Source organism: Hemicordylus capensis, chromosome 3 (assembly GCF_027244095.1).
Source record: "Hemicordylus capensis ecotype Gifberg chromosome 3, rHemCap1.1.pri, whole genome shotgun sequence".
Taxonomy (NCBI): Eukaryota; Metazoa; Chordata; class Lepidosauria; order Squamata; family Cordylidae; genus Hemicordylus; species Hemicordylus capensis.
Window position 1 is genome coordinate 257,753,544 of NC_069659.1, and position 11,782 is coordinate 257,765,325.

The window sequence follows — 11,782 nt, forward strand, 5'->3', positions numbered from 1 at the left end:
GAATTTCTGTTGTACTTTTGGGATGTGTAAGGGTTTCTGATCTTTACCTCCTATAATTTATTTTTATTTATTCTTATTTCCCGACAGCACACCAAGAGACACTCGCAATCAGGAGGCAAGTTTCCATCTGCATTCACAGAGGCCAGATGAGTTCAGAAGGTGGGGCAGCTGCTGTGTGTGATGCTGGGTGAGGAACTGCTTCTCCCAGCGGCTGGTGCTGCCGGTATCCATGGCAATTCCTTCTAAAGGTACCTCCCACCATCCCCCCAGTGTAGCCCTCACCAGCCACTTCTGTCTCTGTCTCACTATGTCATCTGATCCTAGGGAGGCAGAGAAGATTCTGAGCTGGGGTTTGGAAGCTGTGATGGGCTGCCTGTGGACAAATAAACTGAAACGTAATCCTGAGAAGGAGGAGGTGATTGTGGTTAGTAGAAGGATTGATCAGGTTTGGGGGTTTCAGCCTGTTCTAGATGGGACTGCACTCTTTCTGAAGCTGCAGATTTGCAGTTGGTGTCCTCCTAGCTCCAGCACTGCTGCTAGACAATCAGGTGGCAGCAGTGGCCAGGAGTGCCTTTGCTTAGCTTTGGCTGGTGTGCCAGCTGTGCTTCTTCCTCAAGAAGACTGAACTGGCTTCTGTCACCCAGGCCTTGGTCACATTGTGCTTGGATTACTGCAATGTGCTCTATTGTGGGGCTGCCCTTAAAATGTATTCCAAAACTACAGATGGTGAATACCATCTCTACAGATGAAACTAAAGATTCATTTCTGGAGCTGCCTAGTACACATATTGCACCTATCCAGAAGGCACTGCACTGGCTGCAATCTAATTCTGGCTACAATTCAAAGTGCTGTTACCTTTGAAGCTCTAAATTGCTTGGTCCCCAGGTACCTTAGAGACCTGCTCCCAGCTGAATCTATCCACCAGACTAGGTCAGCTGGAGGTTTTACAGACAGGGCTTCCCTCCCTTCCCCCAGTCTGCTCCTGATTGGAGTGTGCCAGTTCACATATTTGCTGTATTTAACCTGACCTCCCTGCGGGCTATCAGGGACCAGGACACACAGGGCTTTGTTCCCTCCCCCCCACCCCACTCCCGCCAAGGGAGGCTGCGAATTCGGGCTTAGCCCAAGGTATGTCTGACTTAAAATAATCTTCTGTTTCCAGCGGCTTTTGAAAAAAGCCTCAATGTTTCTGCTAAGCTCAGAGACTTATCTTTGATGTGTGTAGGGGAGCAGCCAAAGGCTATGTGAATGCTCTGCCTAATCCCCCAGGTTAAACTGTCTCGAATCTGCTGCAAAGTAGATTCACTCCTTGGATACCCCACAGCAGAAAGCCCTGTCTGTAAAACTTCCTGGGAGGGCTCTGCTCTGCTTGTCTTCACTGGCTGAAACTTGTTTGTCAAGCACGTGGGACAGGTCCATCTCGGAGATTGTCCTGAAGTTACGGAACCTGCTCTGAGAGCTGTTGAGATCTCAGTGGCTCCCTCTCTCCCAGTATTTCATAGGACATTGAAAATTGCCCCTTTTATCAAGACTTTTGAGCAATGGGTTACCCTCTGCTCTCTTTTTAGACTGTAGCTGTGTCTATTTTAGTGAGGATGTTTTTATTGATTTTTGTTATGGTTTTAAATTTAGTGTTCATTTCCCTGGGGTCTTAGGATGAAGGGCAGTATAAAAATATAAATAATATATAAATAATAATCACCTAATGCAGATTATTTATTCTGACACCCTTTAACCCCCTCTACAAAAGTGAGGTCAGGGTAGGTTTTTTCCCATCCTTTCATTCATATATTTCATAATACAGTGGTCCCTCTACTTACGAAATTAATCCGTTCCGAATGCACATTTGTAAGTCGAAAAGTTCGTAAGTCGAAAAGCGGTTTCCCATAGGAATGCATTGGGAACGGATTAATGCGTTCCGGAGCCTAGAAAAAAGACCCAGACCCCCAGTAAGGCTTGCAAACTGCAAAGGAACATTTCTTTTCAAGAATAAACAGGCAGTAAACAGGCAAGCAAGTCAAGGAAACCGCATGTAAAATTCGTAAGTCGAGGAAACCCCATCTAAAAATTTGTAAGTCGAAAAAACCGCATCTAAAACCGGATCTAAAACTGCCGTTTGTAACTCGAAAAATACTTATGTCGAGTAGTTCGTAAGTCGAGGGACCACTGTATGGACTGAGAGGATGAGGAAAAATAGTCCCTTTAAAAGTAAAAGGACAAGTTAGGCAATTGAATCATTTTCCTCATCATGTCAGCCATGGCTTTGGGCCAGGTCTACAAATCAGAAAAATAAAATAAATAATAAATGTTTTTAAAGCCATGTTAGTGATTAGGAACACAGAATCCAAAAGTGGCAGCTATTTTGGATTAAATCAAGCAGAGAAGAAAGGTATTTATGTGGTGCATGAGAGACCTAAGCATGAGAGGCTACAGATGTTATATTTTTCAACAAGAAGTACAAATATGTGAGAAAAAAATGAAGTCATCAAAGAAAGAAAAAACAACACCCTCCTCCCCCTTCTCTTTGGCTGACTCTGTTTCTTTGTGTCATTGTTTAGTCAACTCTCTGCCAATTCTTGTCTAATTATGTGAGTGAGTTAACATCCTTATTGATATGCCGTGGTGCCAAGCACAAATATGTTGCCATATTTCTGAACATAACAATGAATTTTAAACTGTAAAACATGAAGTAGCAATTCATAGGATACACTTTGTAGGCCTTGCTGAACAATGGCAAAACAGGATTGTGACTATACTGCTGTCATTACCCAGGCAGTTAACAAGGTTCATTTTGTCGGAAGAGAGGAATAACTTGTTCAGCAAGCTAAAACTAACAACAACAACAAAGGCCCCAAAGAGCAGCCTAGTAAAACACATCACTTGTCATAACACTGGAGAGCCGCTCATTAAAATGGACATAATAAGGGAGAACCTCACAGTCCAATAATCACTTATGGAATGGTTATATGGAGCCTACTGGCAAGGGCTAATTCTTTGGTTGCAGTTACAAAGATCTTATATATTTCTAAATCTGGAAATACTGGCTGACAGTTTTATTGAATTTATATCCCACTGGGGTGAATCTGAGTTCGCTTGACAGAGCTATGCCGTTTTATAGGGGGAGCGTTCTCATGACCAGAATGCTAGCAGCAGGGGCGTAGCAAGGTTGGAGTGGGCCCAGAGACAAGATTTTAAAATGGGGGCCCCCCACTCAAAGTCCAGGGCCTCCACACACCGCAGGCCCCCAAGGATTTAAGTCTGATATTCCAAAATAAGTATGCTGCCTGGAAATACATTTCACTGAATACACACACACACGTCACAATATATAGTGATATACATTGAGTACTATACATTTGTTTTACTTTTAATGCCTAGAACACACTAAAAAGATGAATGATTAAAATGGGCCCCTCGCTGCAGATTAGCCAAGGAGCCTTTCAACCATGCAGGGTGAACCTATGTTTGTTTCCCCAGAATTCTGAACAAATTCAGTCAAGTTTGATTGCAGGAGGTTTTTCACAGGAGGCTTTTAAAGCCCTTTAAGACACATCTCCTCTGGAATGGAGGTGCTGCATTCACATGTTGGCCAGATTTACCCTGAAGTCCCTGCAAGTTATTGGGGAGCAGTTCACACACAAGAAAAATAAAATAAAATAAAAGCAGAAGACATGCTTCACAGTTCTCACTCAGACCTTCTGGGTTACAAAACATCTTGAACATAAGTGCATTTATAAATGAATGAATAAAATAAATATAATACTGTTTCTTCCAGAAGTTTTTGTAATTTTCTGCCATGAAACAAGCCACTTATAGGACTTTTTAGATAGTTTTTTTTAAGCCAGCAAATTTTCCAAGCTGTTTAAAAATAAATATTCAGAGACTTCTCAGTCCCTCCCCCCCCATATCAAAGCCCTATGGCAAGCAGATCCCTATATATCCGGGTGGGGGGGTGGGAAGGTAACCACAAAAAGGAGTTCACACTCTACCTGGCAGCAGGGGGTCTTCTGCCGCAGAGACCAGTGGTGGCCACTCTGGCTGCCTCCTCCTTCCTGGCTGGCTTAGGCCCTACTGGAGTTCAGGCTTCACTGCGGCCTACACGGAGGCCTCCGTGGAAGCCCCGCCCACCCGCCAATCAGCTGAGAGGCGGGAGAAAAGGAGCTCTTTGCAGCTTGTCTGCTGCCTCGATTGCCGGCCAGGAGAACAAGCTGGAGAGACGGCGAAGAGGGCAAGTGGGTGAGAGGCTATGGGGCTGGGCAGGGGGCAATGGGGAGTCACATGAGGTGCCTCTGGGGTGCCCCTCCAGGCAGTGGGGCCCCCAGACAACTGTCTCCCCTTGCCCTATCATTGTTACACGCCTGGCTAGCAGTTAAAGAGTTAGCCATGATTGGAAAGCCTTGCATGCTCCTCCAGCGTATGTCACGAGAACCCGGAATTTCCAGGCTATTCCGGTTAAATTGCTGCAGTTAACCAGCATTTCTCTGGGATCGCTAACCAGGATTGGATCCTGGTTAAATGCTGACTAACTGCAGCAATTTAACTGGCATAACCTGACATTTCTGGGTTTTCATTACACACTCAATTTGTTCTTTCTACCAACTAATTCTAGGAAGGACACTGGATACATTGGCTGATATAATCTTCAGTCCCTCACTGATGGAAAGTGAGCCATAGACCTGCAGGAAGCCTTCAGTATACCTGTGGTGAAGACTTCTTTTCACAGCAGTCCAGGCATGGAGTGGGGAGTGGTTTTTGTGTGTCCCTTCAAAAGCCCTTTCACTTGTAGAAATGTGTTTTAGAAGGTTGCATAGCCAGCACAGAAGGGTTCAGCATAGGCTTCTTGCAGATCTGCAGCTCTCCACCAGGCTGAGGATCATGTCAGTCATTAATGATATATCTTTTGATTATATTAAAGAACAAGTTAAATTGAGATGGAATGAACAATAAGTAACAAGGGCCATAGCCACCAATTACCTTAGTAAGAGTTCAACCAAATAAAAGCAGGGGCATTTACTGACAAACATTTTCATGTTCACCCTCAAAGCCCCCTGACTTTTTGAAGTTAGGGGAAGTAATGTCTCAGCATGTGCTAATGCAACTAGGTGATGCTTATGTTCTGCATTGGCAAGTAAGTAAATGTAGTGAAACACAAGGCATGAAGCCAGCAAGAGTTACAATGCGGTGATCCTTACTCCATTTTCCATTCAGGCTGGAAGCCAAAAAAGTTGTTGCATTGCCATCAGCCCAAACGGATGAGAAAGATTTGCTGGAGGAGTGCTAAGTGAAGGTGCTACACCTGTTTTATTTCTCCCTGGACATTTGCCAGGTGGCATTTTAGGGAAGCATTGTGCCTTGTAGAGATGCATCAGGCAGAAAATAATTGCAGGCATTTGTAGCAAGTGATATGGAAAATGACACCTTGTTGAATTTCTACTTGTACACATCCATCATCACCCAGTGTTGAGCTCAAAGAGTGAGGCATTTGTAAAGCCATCAAAGCCAGTGAGACTGTGCAAAGCTTTTACAGTTTATATGGCATGGAAATTAAGGTGGACGCCTTAACTTGCAATTTCGACAATTTTTAGAGCACAGTGGAAAATAGACAGCTCTGATCTTAACTCTAATCTTAAACCAAACATTTTTGGAGGTTTCAATTTGCTGGATTTTTGGAAAAGAAAATCTGACTGGGCATTGTGGAAAAGGGAAGTTAGCAGTTAACTCTTACCCATGCTGAGAAACAGATGAGCTAGAAACACTGGACTATGTATACCTCCTAGGGATATATTGGATTTTGTTCTTTACATGGGAGGCAGTAAAATATTGTATTTTCCAAACCTCAAATTGGGTCCTAAGGCCTATGCTCATTTACCTATGAGTAAGCTTTACTGAACTCAGTAGTTAATTCATAGAATCAGGGGACATGTAAATTAACCTGAAAACAAGTTTTGGGAAATAATTGGAATTTACTCCCAGTGAATGCGCTTGGTATGAACCATTTATCCATAATCAAAACCTATAATTCTCATATGCCACCTCATATAAACATTTTGCTTTTAGAAATGTGTTATGCTGAAAATTTTAATCCTTGGAATACACAATATGTTACTTTTGGTGGGGGGTATTCTTTGTAAAGCAATCTCCTAATAGCTGTGGCAGTTTCTTTCTGCTCAGTGATTTTTATTTGTATGTTATTATGCTAATAATAACTAATATACCCTTTTCACATCTGTCTTATTCTTCTAATCAAAATGATATTTAGATCTAAAAGTGGCAAGAGACTATTTTCTGGTATGCGTATAGTGGTTTGTGATACTAAATTACCCATATATATGTAAATAAAAGCAAATTAGCAAATACTCTATAAAGAGAAAATGCTTTTTAAATATATGTTTGGTAATAATTAAACTTGCTGTATGCTATTACAATAACTAATTTTCTATCTTGTAAGTAAATAATGTGCTTTTACATCTAATCTAATTGTCTTTTGTCTTTTGCCAAGAAACTGCAAGAAGCAAAGTCTTTCTTCTCCTCATTTCCCATGTTGTTGTTTCAGTAGCGTTATTCTTTCCATTTGTTTTAGGTATTCAGGCCTGATTCACACACCTGAAACAGTGTGGTTGCTGTTTCAAATAGTATTCCAAATGAGGCTGCTAACTGCAGGGACCGGTCATTTTCATCCGTGATTTCACACCTGGAGCATTTTCAGACAGCAGGTTTTACCACAAGTTTACTGCAAGGCTTTACTGCTAGTTTGAAGTTGCCAAACCCCCCACACAGACACAGACACACAGACACACACACACAGAGAGTGGATTTTTTTTTTACCCTGAATATAAATCGGGCTACACTCTAACGCACAATGAAAACCTTGAATAATGCGTGAAGTGCTCCCTGATAGCTCATAGCGATTTCGGGGTAAATCTGGCTGATATGTGAAGATACACCCTACATACTAGAGGAGAAGTGAGCTAAAAGCCCCGGGGAAAAGATCCTGGGAAGTGATTTGATTAATCCCCCCCATTCTCTGATACTAATCTTAACCTCATAATCATTCTGTCATATAATGAAAGTGGTAATATAATAGTAAAAAAAGGCATCAGTTTCCAGACCTCTTTACAACATGTTTATGGTTCAAGTGGAGATGTCTAATACATAGTAGAGCTAGTTCTTAAATTTTGGGAGTAGCATGATTGGCACTGTGTAACAGAATTGTAAATCATATGGAAGTAATTAAAAATGTGGCTACTTCCCATGCTATAGTCACTTATGAACACACACACACCTACCTGTGGAGGTCAACACCTGCATACAAGTTTACCCTGGTAATTGGTCTCTATCACATGATCTAATATTATAGAAATAGTCATCAGACCACATTATTCTCATTATGTAAGAACTAACCTTTAGTAAATGTGACTACAGAACCATGGGTTGTATTTATTAACTTATGTACTTAAACACTAATCTGATCTCCTTATAGCAAAAAGGCTGATTAATGAAACCTCTTGCTGACATGGTAGAATGTATGTGTGTGTATGGCAGCCATCTGATTGCTTTACCATATGTTCAATCACAGTTTATTCCATCATGAGGGTCTGAAAAGTGGGTAGACATAATCACAAGTTGCCTGGCTTTGTAGAATATAGGAATCTACTCAGCAAAGGTGGCTCTGGTGGCGGCGGGGAGGACAAGAGTCCTTTCAGACAAGTTTGGTATAGGGGTTTGATTTTGGCTACTTTCCCTTTTCCCTGAAAGTATTCTTTGTCACTGTAGCGGATTATAGCCTTTGTCTCAGAGCAAGCTCACATGAGAGAAAGAAATGCTGAAGCATCCCTGCTGAGCTCTCTGGCAAAGGCTACTCCTAAAACTCTTCTTTACATTTGGTAGGTTCTAAAATGGCTGCCACCACCACCACCCCTCTCTAGTACAGAGCTTGACCCTCCTTGGGCTTGGGGTGGAAATCCCAGGGGAAACTATTTTTCTTTTGTTATTTGAAAAGTACAAAAAAACCACAAACCTTCCATGTGCAAGCCTACACGTGGGGAGAAAACTGATAGCTGTTGACTGAGGTCAACGGAACCTTACCGCCCACCCCACCCCCTTTCCTGAGTTAAAAACCCATTCAGAGAGGCTTGTAAAATACAAAGAACAAAAAACTCCAGTTTTATTCAAATGCCACAGACTGCTTCCATCTGAGGCTTTTTCAGCTTTTAGTTACAGGTAAAAATACTCAGTAGGTTACAAGATTACTTCAAAAAGCACCCCAATGATGTTGGGGTGGCACTCTTTAAAAATCATGGTTACCCAGTTGCAAGGAACAGGTATGTAGGAAGATACAAAAGCACAATTAAAAGCTTACAGACTCTTTTACAACAACCTGGCTGGATGGGCGAAGGCTAGTGTTTTTTAGTTTAGTTAAGTTACAGGTAAGCAATAATAGGCCAGTGTCAGGGATATGCATAATATATGCATAACAAAAGAAACAGAAAGTCTAACGCAAAATCTGACTAAACAAACTTTCCCTAGACTAAATTTCCTGAAGCTGGAGCCCTGGCTTCCTTTGTCTTGGACTCACCAAAACCCTGGTTGAGAATCAAGCATCCTGTCTTCCTGGCTTTCCAGGACCTGCAGAGACATTTTCCTGCAACTAACCTTCAAGGCCACATGTCCTCTTCTCTGCACTCTCAGCCTACTTCTTCTAACAAAGAATTCTTTCTTCCTCCCAACGGCTCTCTAGGTCCCACCCACCTGGTGTGCTGGTTGGCTGAGCCCTGGAGTTCACTAGCCTGTCAGTCAGGACAGGGTTCACTTACGGTTAACTCTATAGAAGAGGGGTGGCTGATCACTACAGTCACCCACAAATATTTCACTTTGGGCTGTGCAATCCTCAGGGACATATTTTCAGGTGTCACAGAGTGCTCCTCTGGGGAGGGGAGACAGGTGAAAATCACTCCTACATACCCACACACCATTTTTGTTTCAGAAATCTAATGTGAGGGACACAGCTCATCCAACCATAAATGCATGTTGCCTCTTCTGTGTCCCCCTCAATTTTTTTTCTGGTGCTTCCACTGCCACTCAGGCAAACTGGTACTATGACATACAAGTCTGCCTGGATCAATTTTGCTCAAATTCTACCATGTTGAAATAGACATTAAGGTTGTTATTCTGCTGGGACTGGGGAGGGCTGGGGGGGAAGGCAGGATCCTACCTACCTTCCTCCACACGGCTTGCCATTTCTTTCGTGTGCCACTGCTTGCATGTCCACATGTTCAGCACTGCATGGGGTAGTGCAGTGCTCCAGAGGTGGGGAGAAGGAAACCTGGCCACCATAAATTGCGTAATGCCTCACACAATCAGTGTCATGCGTTGGGAAATTCCTGGAGGCCATGTTGCTCCTTCGCCATGGCTTCTGTCAGCTTGAAAGGAGCTTCTGGTAGTCTCTTCACCCACATGAGCTGAGAGTGAGGTAAGGAGCATGGGCAAGTCCCCCTACCTCACCTTTAGCCCAGGTTTAGAACCCAGACTACCTGGTAGAGGAGCACCAGTATCAGAAGCAATCCCAGCAGTTCTCATGACCAGCTCTACCTGGACTAGCACTCCCCTACCTGGGCTAGCACTCCCCTACACGGTCAAAAGGCCGGTTGTGAGAATGACCTTATTGACTTGAAGGAGAGAAGTGAGATAATTCAGAAATTTCATTTAACAAACTATATACCATCCCTGTCTGTGTCTGTCTTAATATTTAATGATATTTATTTCATATATTGATATTTTTTATCTGTAAAATGTTTTTTCAACAAATAGTCTCAAGGAAGTTTACAATACAAATACAAGAAAATACAACATTAAAAAACAGCAAATAGTCCAGCATTAGTTGTATGTATGTGCAAAGAAGCCACTCTGTGGACACACTTGTAAATTGATCGGCTTATGGCTGGAATTAATATCAGGAGTGTCTGGTTTTTGTTATTATACACTGAACAACATAGCACATGCTTCCCTTTCCCTATTAAGAGTTTGTTCCCATCCTATTCTGGTTTCTAAAGTTGCTGCTAGAGCACAATATTGGTTCCAGGAGCTTGTGTTTCAAGGTTCCTCACATGGGGATTCTCACCTAAGAACAAGCACTCTTAGCTATAGTCATCTTCAAACATTATATTAAATGCATGTACAGTGTACATGCATGCACATGCATGCATGTGCAGGTATTCACACATTATGTTTGACACACATACAGTAATACACTTCCTATCTGTGCTATGCATGTGAGGAATCCATACAATGTGTGTGAATAAAGCTTATATAGTAAATGTATCTACTTCTAAATTAACCAGCAGATTGTTTTCCTATATCAGTGGTTGTTGAAAGGCCTGGGAGTATGCAGTTCACTAGAAATCCTGCCAGTCAACATACATTAGAAGAGTTGTACATTTTGAAATATATTTAAAAAAACTCTTGCTAAGTTGGTCCCAGATTAATCAAAAATCTGTAATCAATTCATGTTGATTGTTCCATTCCTGACTAGAGAAGCATCGGCACTCACATCGGTGTGTGTGTGTGTGTGTGTGTAATTTCTGTCTGTCTCCCCTTCCCCCAGGAGCACTCAATGCCACCTGAAAATATGTCCCTGAGGGTTGTGCAGTCCTCACTGATATATTTGTGGATGGCACAGTACACTTTCAGGGAAAGGGGAGATTGGCGAAAATCAAACCCTCCACCCCATGCGAGTGCCAGTACTTCTTTAGCCAGTGACTAGGAATGACTATAGAAAAGTTAGTCTGGAGGAGCAAAAAGGCGTCAAAGAATGTTCTAAAGAAGCAAGGATTTTGCTATATAGTAAATATCTATAGAAGTAAAGAAATAGTTTATTTACCTTATTATGGAAGCTTGCTTGACATTTTCAGACTTATTTGGAAATGAGTCAGATTCTTCTTTTAAAAAATCCAAATATTTTTTGATTTGGCCAGTCTGCTTTCCAGGCTAGCTTTCAGTTCCTATCCAAGACCATGTGGTAGGAAAGAGCTACATGGGAACAGGGGTCAGTATCAGGTCAGCTGCAATCTGCAGGGACTTTTACACACAGCAGGCTTTACCACAGGTTTACGGGGAGGCTTTACTATGAACTCGAAGTTGTCCCCAAAAACCAACACAAAGAGTGGGGTTTTTTTTACCCTGTATATAAATTTGGCTACACTCTAAGGTACAGTGAAAAACCTGAATTGTGTGTGAACTATTCCCCAATAACTCGCAGGGACTTTGGGGTGAATCTGGCCGATATGTGGACGCAAGCCTTCCATTCTGGAGGAGATGCGAGTTAAAGGGCTTTAAAAGCCCCGTGTGACAAAACTTCCAGGGGAGATGACCTCGCACTTCCCTGGAAACATCCAGCCCAGTCCCTGGCCAGCAAGGAAGATAAGGGCTTGGCCGGCTCCTGGTCTCCTCCCAACTTAGCTGCACTGGCTTCTGCTGCTTGTTCTGGGATAGCAGAGCAAGTGAATGAGGCCTCTTTAAACAACGGAGGCCTTTAAAAATAATTAATTCAAGCCATAGGACCACAATACACTAGGAGGCTGCTCACATGAGCAGCCTTGCCCAGGCTTGTGTTGCCCTACTGGGATATGGCTGCTTATGTCAAGTGCCGGAATGCAGCCAACCCTGGTGCTGTTCTACCGGGTGGCCCAGGGTTTTTACCTGAACTTTTACCCAGGTGGAAGAGTGCAAGTGCACCCCCCCCCGCCCAGGTCCCCAGTTGTGTGCCTGCTCAGGCTGCAAGCTGCCC

The 11,782-nt window shown here is 42.8% G+C and overlaps 1 long non-coding RNA gene across 2 annotated transcripts in view; it reads right to left on the reverse strand.

The window, feature by feature from the left end:
• LOC128352484 (uncharacterized) overlaps positions 1-4,066 on the reverse strand; it is a 115,063-nt gene extending 110,997 nt beyond the window's left edge. The window contains exon 1 of one of the 2 annotated variants that reach the window (XR_008320439.1): positions 3,990-4,066. This is a non-coding gene — a long non-coding RNA (uncharacterized LOC128352484). The remainder of the gene's footprint in view (positions 1-3,989) is intronic. The other variant, XR_008320440.1, reaches the window with a different exon arrangement.
• Positions 4,067-11,782: the final 7,716 nt, after the last annotated feature.